The sequence below is a fragment of the Lygodium microphyllum genome, chromosome 19 (genome assembly GCF_053477565.2).
Source record: "Lygodium microphyllum isolate KBCC chromosome 19, Lygodium_microphyllum_v1.1.10, whole genome shotgun sequence".
NCBI lineage: Eukaryota > Viridiplantae > Streptophyta > Polypodiopsida > Schizaeales > Lygodiaceae > Lygodium > Lygodium microphyllum.
The window spans coordinates 72402140-72414373 of NC_141153.1; positions in this window are offsets into that span (position 1 = coordinate 72402140).

Here is a 12234-nt window from a genome sequence, read left to right on the forward strand (position 1 = left end):
TATTTGGTTGATTTGTTAATGTTTGTGAGTTTTAAATACCATTTCTTGTCAGAGGGATATTGTTGGATTGCTAAATACTGTTGTAATCTCTCTTTGAAACCTCACAAATTTTTTGTCTCTTCAATCTACCCATTTATGTAGAAATGCATGTAAAACAATACTCAACATTTGATTTTTTTCATAATACATTATAGAATTATATCCATTGACTTTTCAAGTTATAAATAATACAAATGAAACATTTCTCAATTGAATGACCTTGTAGAATAAAGTCTCCATATCGAATCAAGAACTAGGTCAGATGGATAAAAAACTCATGTAACTAATTTTGTTGGATAAATTGTAGAAAGAAGGAGCCCAATATTTATTTGCTACCATGCTTTCATTTTCATCTTTCACTTTCTTTAATAATAATTATAATTATCATTAACTAAACCTTGATCAATTCTCTACTAGAGAATCCATCAAATTGTTTATTTTTTTCAATTTTGATCGAACTGTGGAAAATTGATGATACATGAAAGGGTTGGATATTGATATAGAACAAACATCTAAATTTCCATAACTTGAAGGATTTATAAGCATGTCAAAGTATGAATGTCTAGGCATAGTCGTTAGATTGTGGCATTGCTAGTGGATTTACTATCCATTCCCATTAACTGCTTGAGCATCGACCCATAGTTTACTCAAATAACAAAATTTCAATGAATACCATACTCGTCTATTCATTTTCGTATGAGTGTATTACTATACCATATGAGTATCACATAATATTTTAGTTACTTACTTGTGATTCTTTCTTACATGTACGTGCATGAATATCTGCTTGCCCAAATTTTTTGCCTTTAAAAGAAAATAAAAACCACTAAGTCACTTTACTACTTTGTGTATCCCATGAATAATGTTTGCTTTGTAGGAAGTAGGAAGTAGAAATCTTCAACTTATGAGAATTGATTAGGGTTCCATCAAGGTGGTAGCATTTAAAGGCTTAATTAGGGTAAAGAATTCAATAGTGAAGATTTGCAATTAAGGTTGATGGTAAAATTCATGCAGGATTTAGTGGGCCCTATACACTCGTTACACAGCCCTTGCTTTCATTAACTCTTCACTTGTGAAGTTGTGGATTCCAAAGATATAGTAGATATCCATCTAGTAGCAACAACGTCCAAGTCTATATGTCTAAGTAAGTGACCTAAACCTTCATTTTCTACATGTTGTCTAGTCTTTGAGATTACTTTACATGTTTCCAAGGTTCCAACAAGCATCTTTCATCTTCTCTTCTTTCATGGATGATATTACTCTAAATAACGTGTATGTGCATGTTTTTGCAAGTAGTTTCTTGTTTAACATTTATATTTCCATGCTTCATTGTTGTCTTCTTACCACTCAATACCTAGTGAGTTGGGTAGATACATGTATGAAATTTGACCATTCTCCCTCCCTCCCCCCTCTAATTATACATATAATTATGACCACATTAAGAATAGTGTCCCTCAATGTGAAGCTAAGATAAGGACCTGATCACCATATTGTATGCAAGTATTATAAGTTGTATAAAGGGTAAATGTTAACCTCAGTTTGAAATGGAGAAAACGAAGTCCAAGAAAACTCCAAATGCGGACACAAAGGAAGAAGCATGAAGGGAAACGGCCAAAAGCGTGAGGGCGGTCTCAAAAGCTAAGTCAAAGGCAAAAGCACATCTTTAAATGCAAGGCGTTCCTAAAACTTTGTAAAAGAGGCCAGGCTCCCTCTCGGTGCAAATTGTAGAAGGTAGAAGGGCATTGGTAAAGAGAAAGGGCAACTAGAAGGAAACGGGAAAAGAGGATCTTGCCACAATGGCAGGTTGTGTAAAAAAGGGGATGGGGGTGCCCAAAGGGATAAGGATTTTGTATGTAAACTCAAAAAGTCAATGATAAGCTCATTCTTTGGTGTGTGGCTAAAATGAACTCTTCTTTTTCCCTTCTTCTCTCCTTCTTGCTTGCTTGTTTGTGCTTGAGAGAGGGAGTGTGAGAGTGTGAGGGAGTGAGTGTGTGAGGGCGAGGGATCTTGGAGAAGAAGTTCTCCATCATCTCCTCTCTTCTTCTTCTCTTCTCTTCTCTTCTCTTCTCTTCTCTTGTCTCGTGCGCGGCTATGGAGGATGGAGCTTGGAGGTGGAGGCTTGAGGATGCTTGAGCTCGCATCTCGAATTATGGAGCTACAGGCTTGCTTGAGGGAGGAGGCTACTCATTTTTGTCATCAAAGTAAGCTCACTACACCCCAGTAGGATCGAAGGCGCATCGCCTAGGTGAGAGATAGCCATTTGTGCTTGCTTCAAATGCTTGAAGCAATAAGCGGTCGTGGGCCTTGGATGTTGAGCATGAGGTCACTCTACATTTTAGTTCCGTTGCTGGGACCAATGGATTCGAGCTTGAGCACTTGCGAGCCTCAAATTGAGCAATGAATTAAGGATTTCATCCCCGAATCGAAGCTTAATATAGGTAGGAGATTTTGGGGTTTTAATCTTTGCGCAACAAGTAAGTATTTCGGTTTTTTGATGATTAGGCAAGTAGCAGGAATCATTTCAGTATTTGGGTTTTAATTTTTGTTACATTTAGAGTAGGATAGGATCGAGAAATCGAAGTGAAAAGCTTTAGGGTTGCTGTTGTAAAATATGCCCAAATAGAGAACAAAACGAAGAAAAACGGGAAAAAAGAGCGCTTAGATGTGTTAATGTCACAAGGGGAGTGATTAGAGAGGTCAATGGGCAAGGGTTTAAAACCCAAGAGATCAAGGGAGAAGCTCATTTGCAATAGTAGCACAAAGAGAGAGAGAGAGAGAGAGAGAGAGAGAGAGAGAGAGAGAGAGAGAGAGAGAGAGAGAGAGAGAGAGAGAGAGAGAGAGAGAGAGAGAGAGAGAGAGAGAGAGAGAGATTCCTTGTGATCGATCGATTGGCCTCTACAAGCGTTTTTTGAGCACGTCAGGTATATATAGACCTTTACCTTTGTCCATTGATCTATTCTGGAAGTGCTTGCTACCTAGTATGCTATAGATCATGCAAATGAATTGAAAATCGTCTTCGTTGTTGTCACACGCCATCGCATTGGACCTGTCCAAGTCATAAACTCGGATGGCCACTTCGGTCTGAACCCCAGAATCGCCCCTCGACCTACTTACATTCGGCCCACTCGGCCTCGCCCACTCGGACCACCATATTCAGCCCGTCCAAATTGGCCCACCTTTCCACGTGGCATTCGGCCCAGACATTCGAACACGTCATTCGGCCATTTGGCCCATTTTTTGTCACGGTCCACTGAATCAGACACTCGGACCTTGCAATTTGAACCAACTTGGTTGAATTTAGATTTTGCATGAATTGACACTTTTTGACCTTGATTGACCTGGACCAAAGTCGAAACCCTCGAGAGCGATACACATGAATAGAACACCTTTTTGGCGTAAGAAATAAGAGAACTAGTGAATTGTAGATCTAGCAACAACGTAAGCCAACTTGCTAGCTGTCCACCCCGCTAAGAGTGCCAAATTGAGTTGTAGAACCTCACTACCTTGACTGAGCGGAAGGACATAACTCAGACCCTAGAGACTAGCGAGAGCCGCCAACGACCGAGCTTAAAGCCCTATTAGGCTGAGAACATAGACAGGAGTGCTAACGCTGCGTTTACCATTCTGCATTACACTCCACATTGTTTTTTGACACTTGAAGTGCACATGAAGAAAAGCTGAAAGCTTGATTTCGCACAGTGCATGAAAAAGAGAGAGCATGCGCGCGCGCGCACACACACACACACACACACACACACAGTGATAATAAATTGAGGATTTTCTGTAAATAACAAGGAACTCACTCAGACTTAAGAAGCTAAACGAACCCACCAATAGGAGAAGACCCTTAGACTTAAACGCAGATAATTGAGAAACCCAAGTTGTAGGACCAAGAGGACATAACACATGAGTTAGATGCATCTGGACATCATTCGGGAAGTGAATCTACCCGACTTGATCAACCTCATCAAAAACTTGGTGGAACAAGAGACCGCAGATATGCCAGAGACCAGCTTGAACCACATACGTAATGAAGAGCTCGATCTGGGGGATTTCTCGGATGAAATCCAACAGATGGTAACCAAGTACGATTTACAAACTCGGATGGAGCACCATGGTAGGCCATCCGAGGATATCTTAGCGGACCTTGAGGAGGAGAGGAAACTAGCGCGGAAAGCTTTGTAAGGCATAGTGGCATACAATTAGGAATAGCAAGCTAGAAGCTTACGACATAACGTAGAAATGCGAGAGATCCAACTCGAGTGTGTGAGCCGAGAAAGAGAGAGCGCTAGAGGGAGATCTTACACTGAGCGAGTTTCTCATGAAGTGACTATTGGATAATACGCTAGTAAAGCAAAGCGTAGCACACTAGCAACTTCATTGCTCGTAGGATTAGGAGTCACCCAGGGCTTTAAGAGCCAATCGAAAATCCCTATTGTTGCTAAGCAGTTAGATAAGTACCAGCCAAATGATGGCATGCATAGTTTTGTTGAGCAATTCAAGCAGGTTTGCGAGGCCAACGGCCTCACTGATCTCGCTCAGCACTTGCAAGCTTTCACTTTATGCATAGGTGATAAGGGTAGGATTTGGTACATGAGCTTAGACACCGCAGAGCGCAATAATTTCAATAACCTCAAGAATCTCTTTATTAAGAGATTCTCGGAGACTGGGTACTTGGACAATCTGATAGTGCGGCTGATGAATGTAAAGTAAAAAGACAAGGAGGACATACGTGACTATGTTACCCACGTGCAGAGTCTCTTTTAAGAGAATCCCGACAAACAAATGAATGACGGAGAGATTGGTGTCCACCGTCTTTATCAATGGAATACGTAGTGAAGAGTTTTACAAGGCCTTGGCAGGAAACTCAAGCTTGCAGTGAAATGACACGCTGGCTAGGGTCTTTGAAGAGGCCATTTCAGTGGATGACCAACTCAAGGAGAGGAGCTCCAAGAGCTCAACCGAGACGAGGCTAGCTCTAGAACCTCAAAAAGGGCAACCACATCCAGTGAACGGTCAGTCCCAAGTAGCCAAGATAAGGAAAAGAGTGGTAATCAGAGCCAAGAGCTAGCAGAAATGAAGATAGAGTTAGCGAGACTACAAGAGATGATGAGGAGACCTACATGCCCACACGTCCAATGTGTGTATTGTGGTAGAAACCACCTGTCCAACTGAGTGTTAGGACCCTAGGTCTTGACCATACGCCAATTGCGGTAGGTTCGGCCATGATGCCATGCATTGCACACTGCCAAGGAGACTCCCATACTCGCAACCTTACAACTAGTCTTACCTAGGGAATAGGTTGCCAAATTTCTTTGGGATGGGAGCGCCATTGGCTCTCCCATAACCTAATGATGCTAAACTAGCCATTCCTAGGATGGAGATAAATCCCACAAGCATATCTCGGCCACTTGGACCTTTTGTAACCCATCCACTGGAGTGACACTCTAGTCCACTACGTGGAGGAGCCGAATGATAATGAGCCCTATGTGAACCCTTATATCTCGTACGATGAAGAGGAAGATCCAATCCTCATGCATTATTGACCAGTACATTGGTGATGGTGCTAGGAAGAGGCAGAGGCAGAGGCTTAGGAGGGTAGACCCAAGAGCCGTGTTGGACTTGCGGTCACCTAGGACACATCTCCTCATGCTGCCTTGAAAGGGAACAAGCCAATCGAGACAAGGTTAGTCTTAAATGCGCTGAGTATGGAATCACACCTCTCTTTGCAGATTGCCCTAGGCGAAAGCCATCAACTAGCTCGGCAATTGTGCCATTAGTCCCATTGGGGTTGTTTGGTGTCGAAACACTTGACGGTGAGGCCATGCCCATCCTGTTGCATGTCATGACTTGAGCATCAGACAAAGCATGCCGGCATATCGCTGCTAGGGCCTAGCAACTTAGATGCAGCCTCAATCGAAAAGAAGAGCCGTAAGCGAAGAAAAAAGAAAATTGATACAAAGGTCATGCTTAAAACCGAGAGTGCCACAACACTGCCTAACTAGAAAGAAGGTCATAGATGCAGAGGCAGAGACATCCACTCCAAAGACTACTGAGAAAGGGAGTGCTAAGGTAGGGGAGTACCCCAACCCCGAGCACCAACTAGAAGCCATAGAAAAAGCGAGGGAGTGGGTGAAAGAAGCCCAAGAATACCTAAAGGACACTGGGCCCATCTTGGAGGACGAGATCGATGATCTCTCAAGCATAAGCAACCCAGTTTCTCCTCCACGACCAAATTTAAGAGACCATCTATAGATCAAGTAGTACCACCTAGACAGAGCTTAAATGCTATGGGCCAATAAACTAGTCAAGGCCATTGGCCAAGGAGCTCAGGACTAGGAGAAAAGCAAGCAACTAGCAATCTTCTTATAATGCTAGTGACCATCCCAATGACTCTAAGCTTAGGAGATCTTCTTAGGCAGCATCCAATTCTATGGCAAGAACTGAAGTTGTGGGTAGAAGGATTGATAGAGCAAGCTGCAAAATTGACTTGCATGAGTATGATGTTGTGACGCAGATACCAAGTTTGACATTGCACTCAGTGCCCAAGTCCTTGCACATTAATGCTTATTGGGAAGGCACCAAAATGCATGCAATCTTACCGGTCCTAGCTCTAGGCGATACCACAAGAAAGGGAATTGTAGACACGGGGGTAGGAGTTAGTGTGCTTAGCCATGCAGTGCTCCAAGCTTGGGTAACCCGCTTGTTGAGAATGCTAGATTTAATGTCACACTGGCTAATAGAATGAAAGTAAAACCATTCGGAGTACTTAAGAATTGCCCATGGAAGATTGTGGGAGTCCAATTCTCCGTAGACTTCATAATCATGAGAGGAGTGGACTACAACATCCTGTTAGGCCACCCCTGGATGTGCAATGCATGAGTCATAGAAGATTGGGGCAATGGTCTGATCTTCTTAGGCAATCGAACGGAAGTGGTAAGGGTAGAGATGGATACTTGGAAGACTACGCCAGTTGACTTAGATGCCATCTCAGCCATGTTGAAGGGTGATGTGTAAGTTAGAAAATCATATGGGCCGCTCATCCAGTATATCCCTTGTCTTGAGGATGAGCGAGATTGGATGCATGTTCTAGTTATAATCGATATGCCATTATCAGATAATGAGGAGTATGAGCAAGCTGCTAAGGCAATTGGTAAGCCTAGTGACACGCCCTCAGTGCCAGTTTGCATGATGGCTAGGAGCTCGCATATACAACCCAACCTTTTCATATTCCACGTACCGAACAACAAGTGAGAACTCCTTGAGATATTAGAGCATCTGACAAACAAGCTAATTGGCAACCAAACAGCCAATCTCAAGCCACTCAAGGATCTCTTGATGAACCCAAGTGGCAGTGGACTAATCAGCTGTTGCAAACAGTTTCTCTTTTCTTCTTACAATGTGTACTTTTAATGCTTAGCTTTGGGTTGTAGTCACCAATGAAAAGGAAATGCTGCATCGAGACTTAGGAGATGACGAGCAGTCGGATGAGGATAGTTCTAACAATGAATACAAGGATTGCTACTCCTTCAATGATGAGAGTGAAGAAGAGATCGATACAATAGAATACGACATTGAGGGACATGTAATTGAGCAAATACGGGCAGACTCCAAACCTCAAAAGAAGAACAATTTTAGAATCGAGAGAGGAGTCATGCGCATGGATTGTGATCATACGTGGTTGGAGCATATAGGAGCAATTGACTATGAGCAAGTAGGCATGGTTGTCGCACCATTATTCAGGACAAATTCACCCTCTAAGCCACGACTGCGAGGAGAGCACCCCTCTTCTAGCGAAGGCAAAAAGTTTGATTTTGAGTCGAAAGTAAGCTCAATAGTGATCTTGAAATACCTCAATCGCTTACTAAGACTAGATGCACTAAAGGAGACTTACCAGTCCACCTAAGGTGCCAAATATTGAAGGAAGAACGAAAGAAATAGCCTAAGGAATTACAAAAGCTAAGGAGCAAAGAAAGCCGCAAGACCTTCCAAAATGATTCATGAAGTTTAAGAAAGGCAATAGGGTAGTGATATTGCTAGAAGCCAAACGACAAGGGCAAGGGAGTGAACCAATAGAAGGGCTAGCCAAAGTCAAGGAGGTTAATCTAGCTAAGGAAGGGGAGACGCCTCAACATGTCTTTATAGCCGATGGCTTGACCGAGGAGGGGGAAGCTAGTCTCATTACTCTCTGACGAGAGTATACAGATGTCTTTGCTTGGTCCCTTGATGAGCTAAAAGGGGTAGATTCGAGTGTAGTGATTCATAATATACCCATGATGGCTGATGCAATGCCGGTCAAGTAGTGGCCATATCCTATGAATCCCAAGCATGCTCATGCTGTCAAAGAAGAAATTGATAAACTATTGAGAGCAGGATTCATTTACGAGATTGAGCACATGGACTCGGTCTCACCCATAGTGATCGTACTAAAGAAAAATGGAAATATCAGAGTGTGCGTCAACTACAAGAAAGTCAATGCTGCTACCAAGACAGACGATTACCCATTTCCGTACATTGAGCATATACTCGAGCGAGTAGCTGGTAAAAAGGCATACCGTTTTCTGGATGGCTTCTCAAGGTACAATCAGGTGCAAGTGCATCCTGCTAATAGGCACAAGACTGTATTCACCACTGAGTGGGGGCCTTTGCTTACATAGTCATGCACTTTGGGTTGACAAATGCACCAGCCACATTTCAAAGTCTCATGTGTGCCATATTCAAAGAAATGCTTAGGAAAGAGTTAGAAGTATTCACTGATGATCTATGTGTTCACTCTAATTGGAAGGAACACCTAGACAAACTCCAAGTGGTCTTTGAACGATGTCGATTGTATCGTCTCTTGTTGACCCCTTGAGGTGCCAGTTCTAGGTAAAACATGGATTCATCCTAGGGCATGTGGTGTCAAAGAATGACATTGCCAAAAACTTTTAGAAAGTCAAGGTTATTTTCAATCTACCACGACCATTTGATTACAAGGGAGTTCAGTGCTTCCTAGGCCATACGGGGTATTATCGGAGATTTATACTAAACTATGCATTGATTGCTAGACCTCTATATAAGTTGCTAATAATATTTGAATAGACCGAGAAATGCCAGTGCACATACGAGGAATTGAAGAAGGCTCTAGCCATAGTACCAATCCTATGAGCCCTTGAATGGACCATAACCTTCCATGTTTACATTGATGCTTCAAAGTTTGCTATGGGCACTATATTGTGGCAGCCTAGTGAACACAATCTAGACTATCCAGTGAGCTTTGCTAGTAGACAACTCACAGATACAAAAATGAACTACTCAACGATAGAGAGAGAGGGTTTAGCCATGGTGTTTGCTGTAAAGAAAATTTGACATTATCTTTTGTCTACTCCTTTTACCTTCTTTGTTAACCATCAAGCCTTGATGTATCTTGTTAACAAACCTTGCGCTATAGGACACATTGCTCAATGGCTACTTTTTCTTTTAGAATTCAACTTCCCTGTGGTTGTATAAAAAGGAAAGAAGCATTACATAGATGATCCTATGTCTCGCATACCCACTGGAGAAGCCACTGGACAGGGCATCACAGACAAATTGCCAGATGCACATTTGTTTAACCTGTCTAGCGAGAAAGATTTGTTTAGAGCTGACTTGACGCCATGCTGGGAAGATGATATAGTCCAAGTGCTTGAGCACAGATTACCTGAAAGACCCATCGAAAAAGCCTTTGACTTAGGTGACTCATCCTTAAAATACAAGCCTATCAGCTTTGATAGCAAACCAACTCTATAGGCTAGGGAAAGATGGGTTGCTACAAAGATGTGTGTGTGAGCATGAAATGCATGACGTACTTGTAGAGGCACACGGTGGGATTGTAGAGGAGGAAATTTTAGCAGAGGCACGACAACCCATAAGGTGTTGCAGTCTCAACTATGGTGGCCTATTCTTTTTCGAGACATAACACGATTTGTTAAGCACTGTGACAAGTGCCAACGGACCAAGGTACCTATTCACAAGGACAAAATGGAGTTAAGTCCAATAATTGCAAGACAATCATTTGAGAATTGGGGGATTGCCTTCATTGGACCTATTAGTCTTGCAACAGAGTACTCGCAGGCTAAGTACATAATTGTTGCCACCGATTATGTCATGAAATGGGCAGAAGTATGATCCACGAGAAAAAATGATGCTAGGACCACATCTAAGTTCCTATGGGAGCAAGTTATCTCACGATTTGGCACCATTGAACTGATCAATGATTAAGGCATGCACTTCATTAATGAAGTGATCACTCACCTCCTATCCACCTTCCTGATCATCCAATGAAAATACTCACCTTACTACCCTCAAGTGAATGGCCAAGTTGAGTCCACAAACAAGATTCTAGTAAACATCCTGACCAAAGTAGTCTCTGCTTCGTGCAGTGATTGGGATAACAAACTAATGGCAGCCTTACGAGCCTATCGGACAACCTATAAAACAACTATAGGATAGACTCCTTTCACATTGACCTACGGAATTGAAGTAATTCTACCAGTAGAGTTCTTCATTCCTAGCTTGAGAATAGCTCTTCAAGAGAGATGGGACAGAAAGGAAGCATGGACGGAGCGCCTAATTGAGCTAGAACGCTTATTGAAGACTCGACTTCTAGCCACCCATGCATTGATATGTGAGAAGGCAGGCATAAGGGTTGGTTTGACAAGCACGTCAAGCAACAAGATTTCGAACATGGCAACTTAGTATTGTTGTACTCAGTCAAAGGCCATAAGCAGAAAATGAAGTTTCTATCAAATGGCAGAAGCATCTTCTTCATCTTCTTCATTCATGAACTGATTTTGATGATGGTTATCATTATGCACTTGTTGTGCTCTTTTACGGTGGAAACATTCATTGGCTATATGGCTAGTCTTACCACAATAAAGACATGTCATCTGATCTTTGTTGTCAGACTTGAATCCTCGGCCTCGGCTTTTTGCTCCATAATTTCCTTTGGTGTACAATAGATTATCTTTTTGTGTTGAGACAACTCCCTTTGCATCTTTATTTTTATGTTTAGTTTCTTCATCAAGTAGAGAGTGCTCAATATCTTTCTGTGACAAATTAGGTACATTGCTGAGAGTAGAGACAAAATTTTCATAAGGATCTTGATTTACACTAGCAAGGAGTATAACAATGGCTTCATGTTCATCTATCGTTTTCTTCAGAGTGGCAAGTTGAGTTTTTAGACTTTTGAGTTTGTTAATATGCATAGTCATTGAATTGCTATCTTTTATGTCAAGCTTATAGAACTGCATTAACTTGACCACCTTAGAGTTTTTGGCTTGACTTCCAAAGATCTTGTCAAGCTCATCCCAAGCCTTTTTAGCATCTTTGATGCCGCCAGAGATATGGTGTAATACATCATTAGACAATCCCTAGGAAATAATTCCTAGAGCTTTATTATTTATATTTTTCCACTCTTTGGACTTTGGTTCTTCAAGGATTTGGGTGGACCCTTCCAAGGATTTTTTCATTTTCACTTTCTTCTTCTTCATCCTCTTTCTCAAACAGGTCCCACAAGTCCTTCCGCATAAGGTGGTACATGGTCTTCTCCTTCCAGGCATGAAAGCCTTCTCCATTGAAATTGGCTAATTGCTCAAGCTCTGCCATATTGATCAGCTTCAAATAACCAGCAAAAGAGTTATAGTTCAATGTGTCAAGAGACACAAGAAGATCAGTGTCAAATCGACACTAGTTGAGTATCAATGGATACAATTCTTTGAGCTTATTATTGGATGTCGGTGATTGATTTGCTTCTTGTTTGTTGATTTGAAGTGTTGCTCTTGAAGTGTCTTTAGTGTGATAGTAGAGCACATTGACAATGAGTTTCTTGAATTGAGAGGAATAAAGAGATAATAACAAATATGAGCTTTGGTGCTTGTGGCTATGGCTCCACAATAGGGTTTCTTGGAGGTGATTGGTTTTCTTGATATAGTAGCTCATATCAGCAACCATTTGCCACAAGATTTGGTGGGGGAGAAGCTTATATAATAAGCTTCAAATGCCCTATAGTCGCAGGGGGGATTGCGGCCTGTGCACGTAGCACGATAGTAGTACGAATTGACACAGGTGCAAACCAGGCAATGATGGAAAATTTCTACAATGCTAGGATTTGGCTAGGACAGTGTTTGTATTTGATGTGCCATAGAGAAGCTTTGGGAGTCAAAAACCACTTTCTCA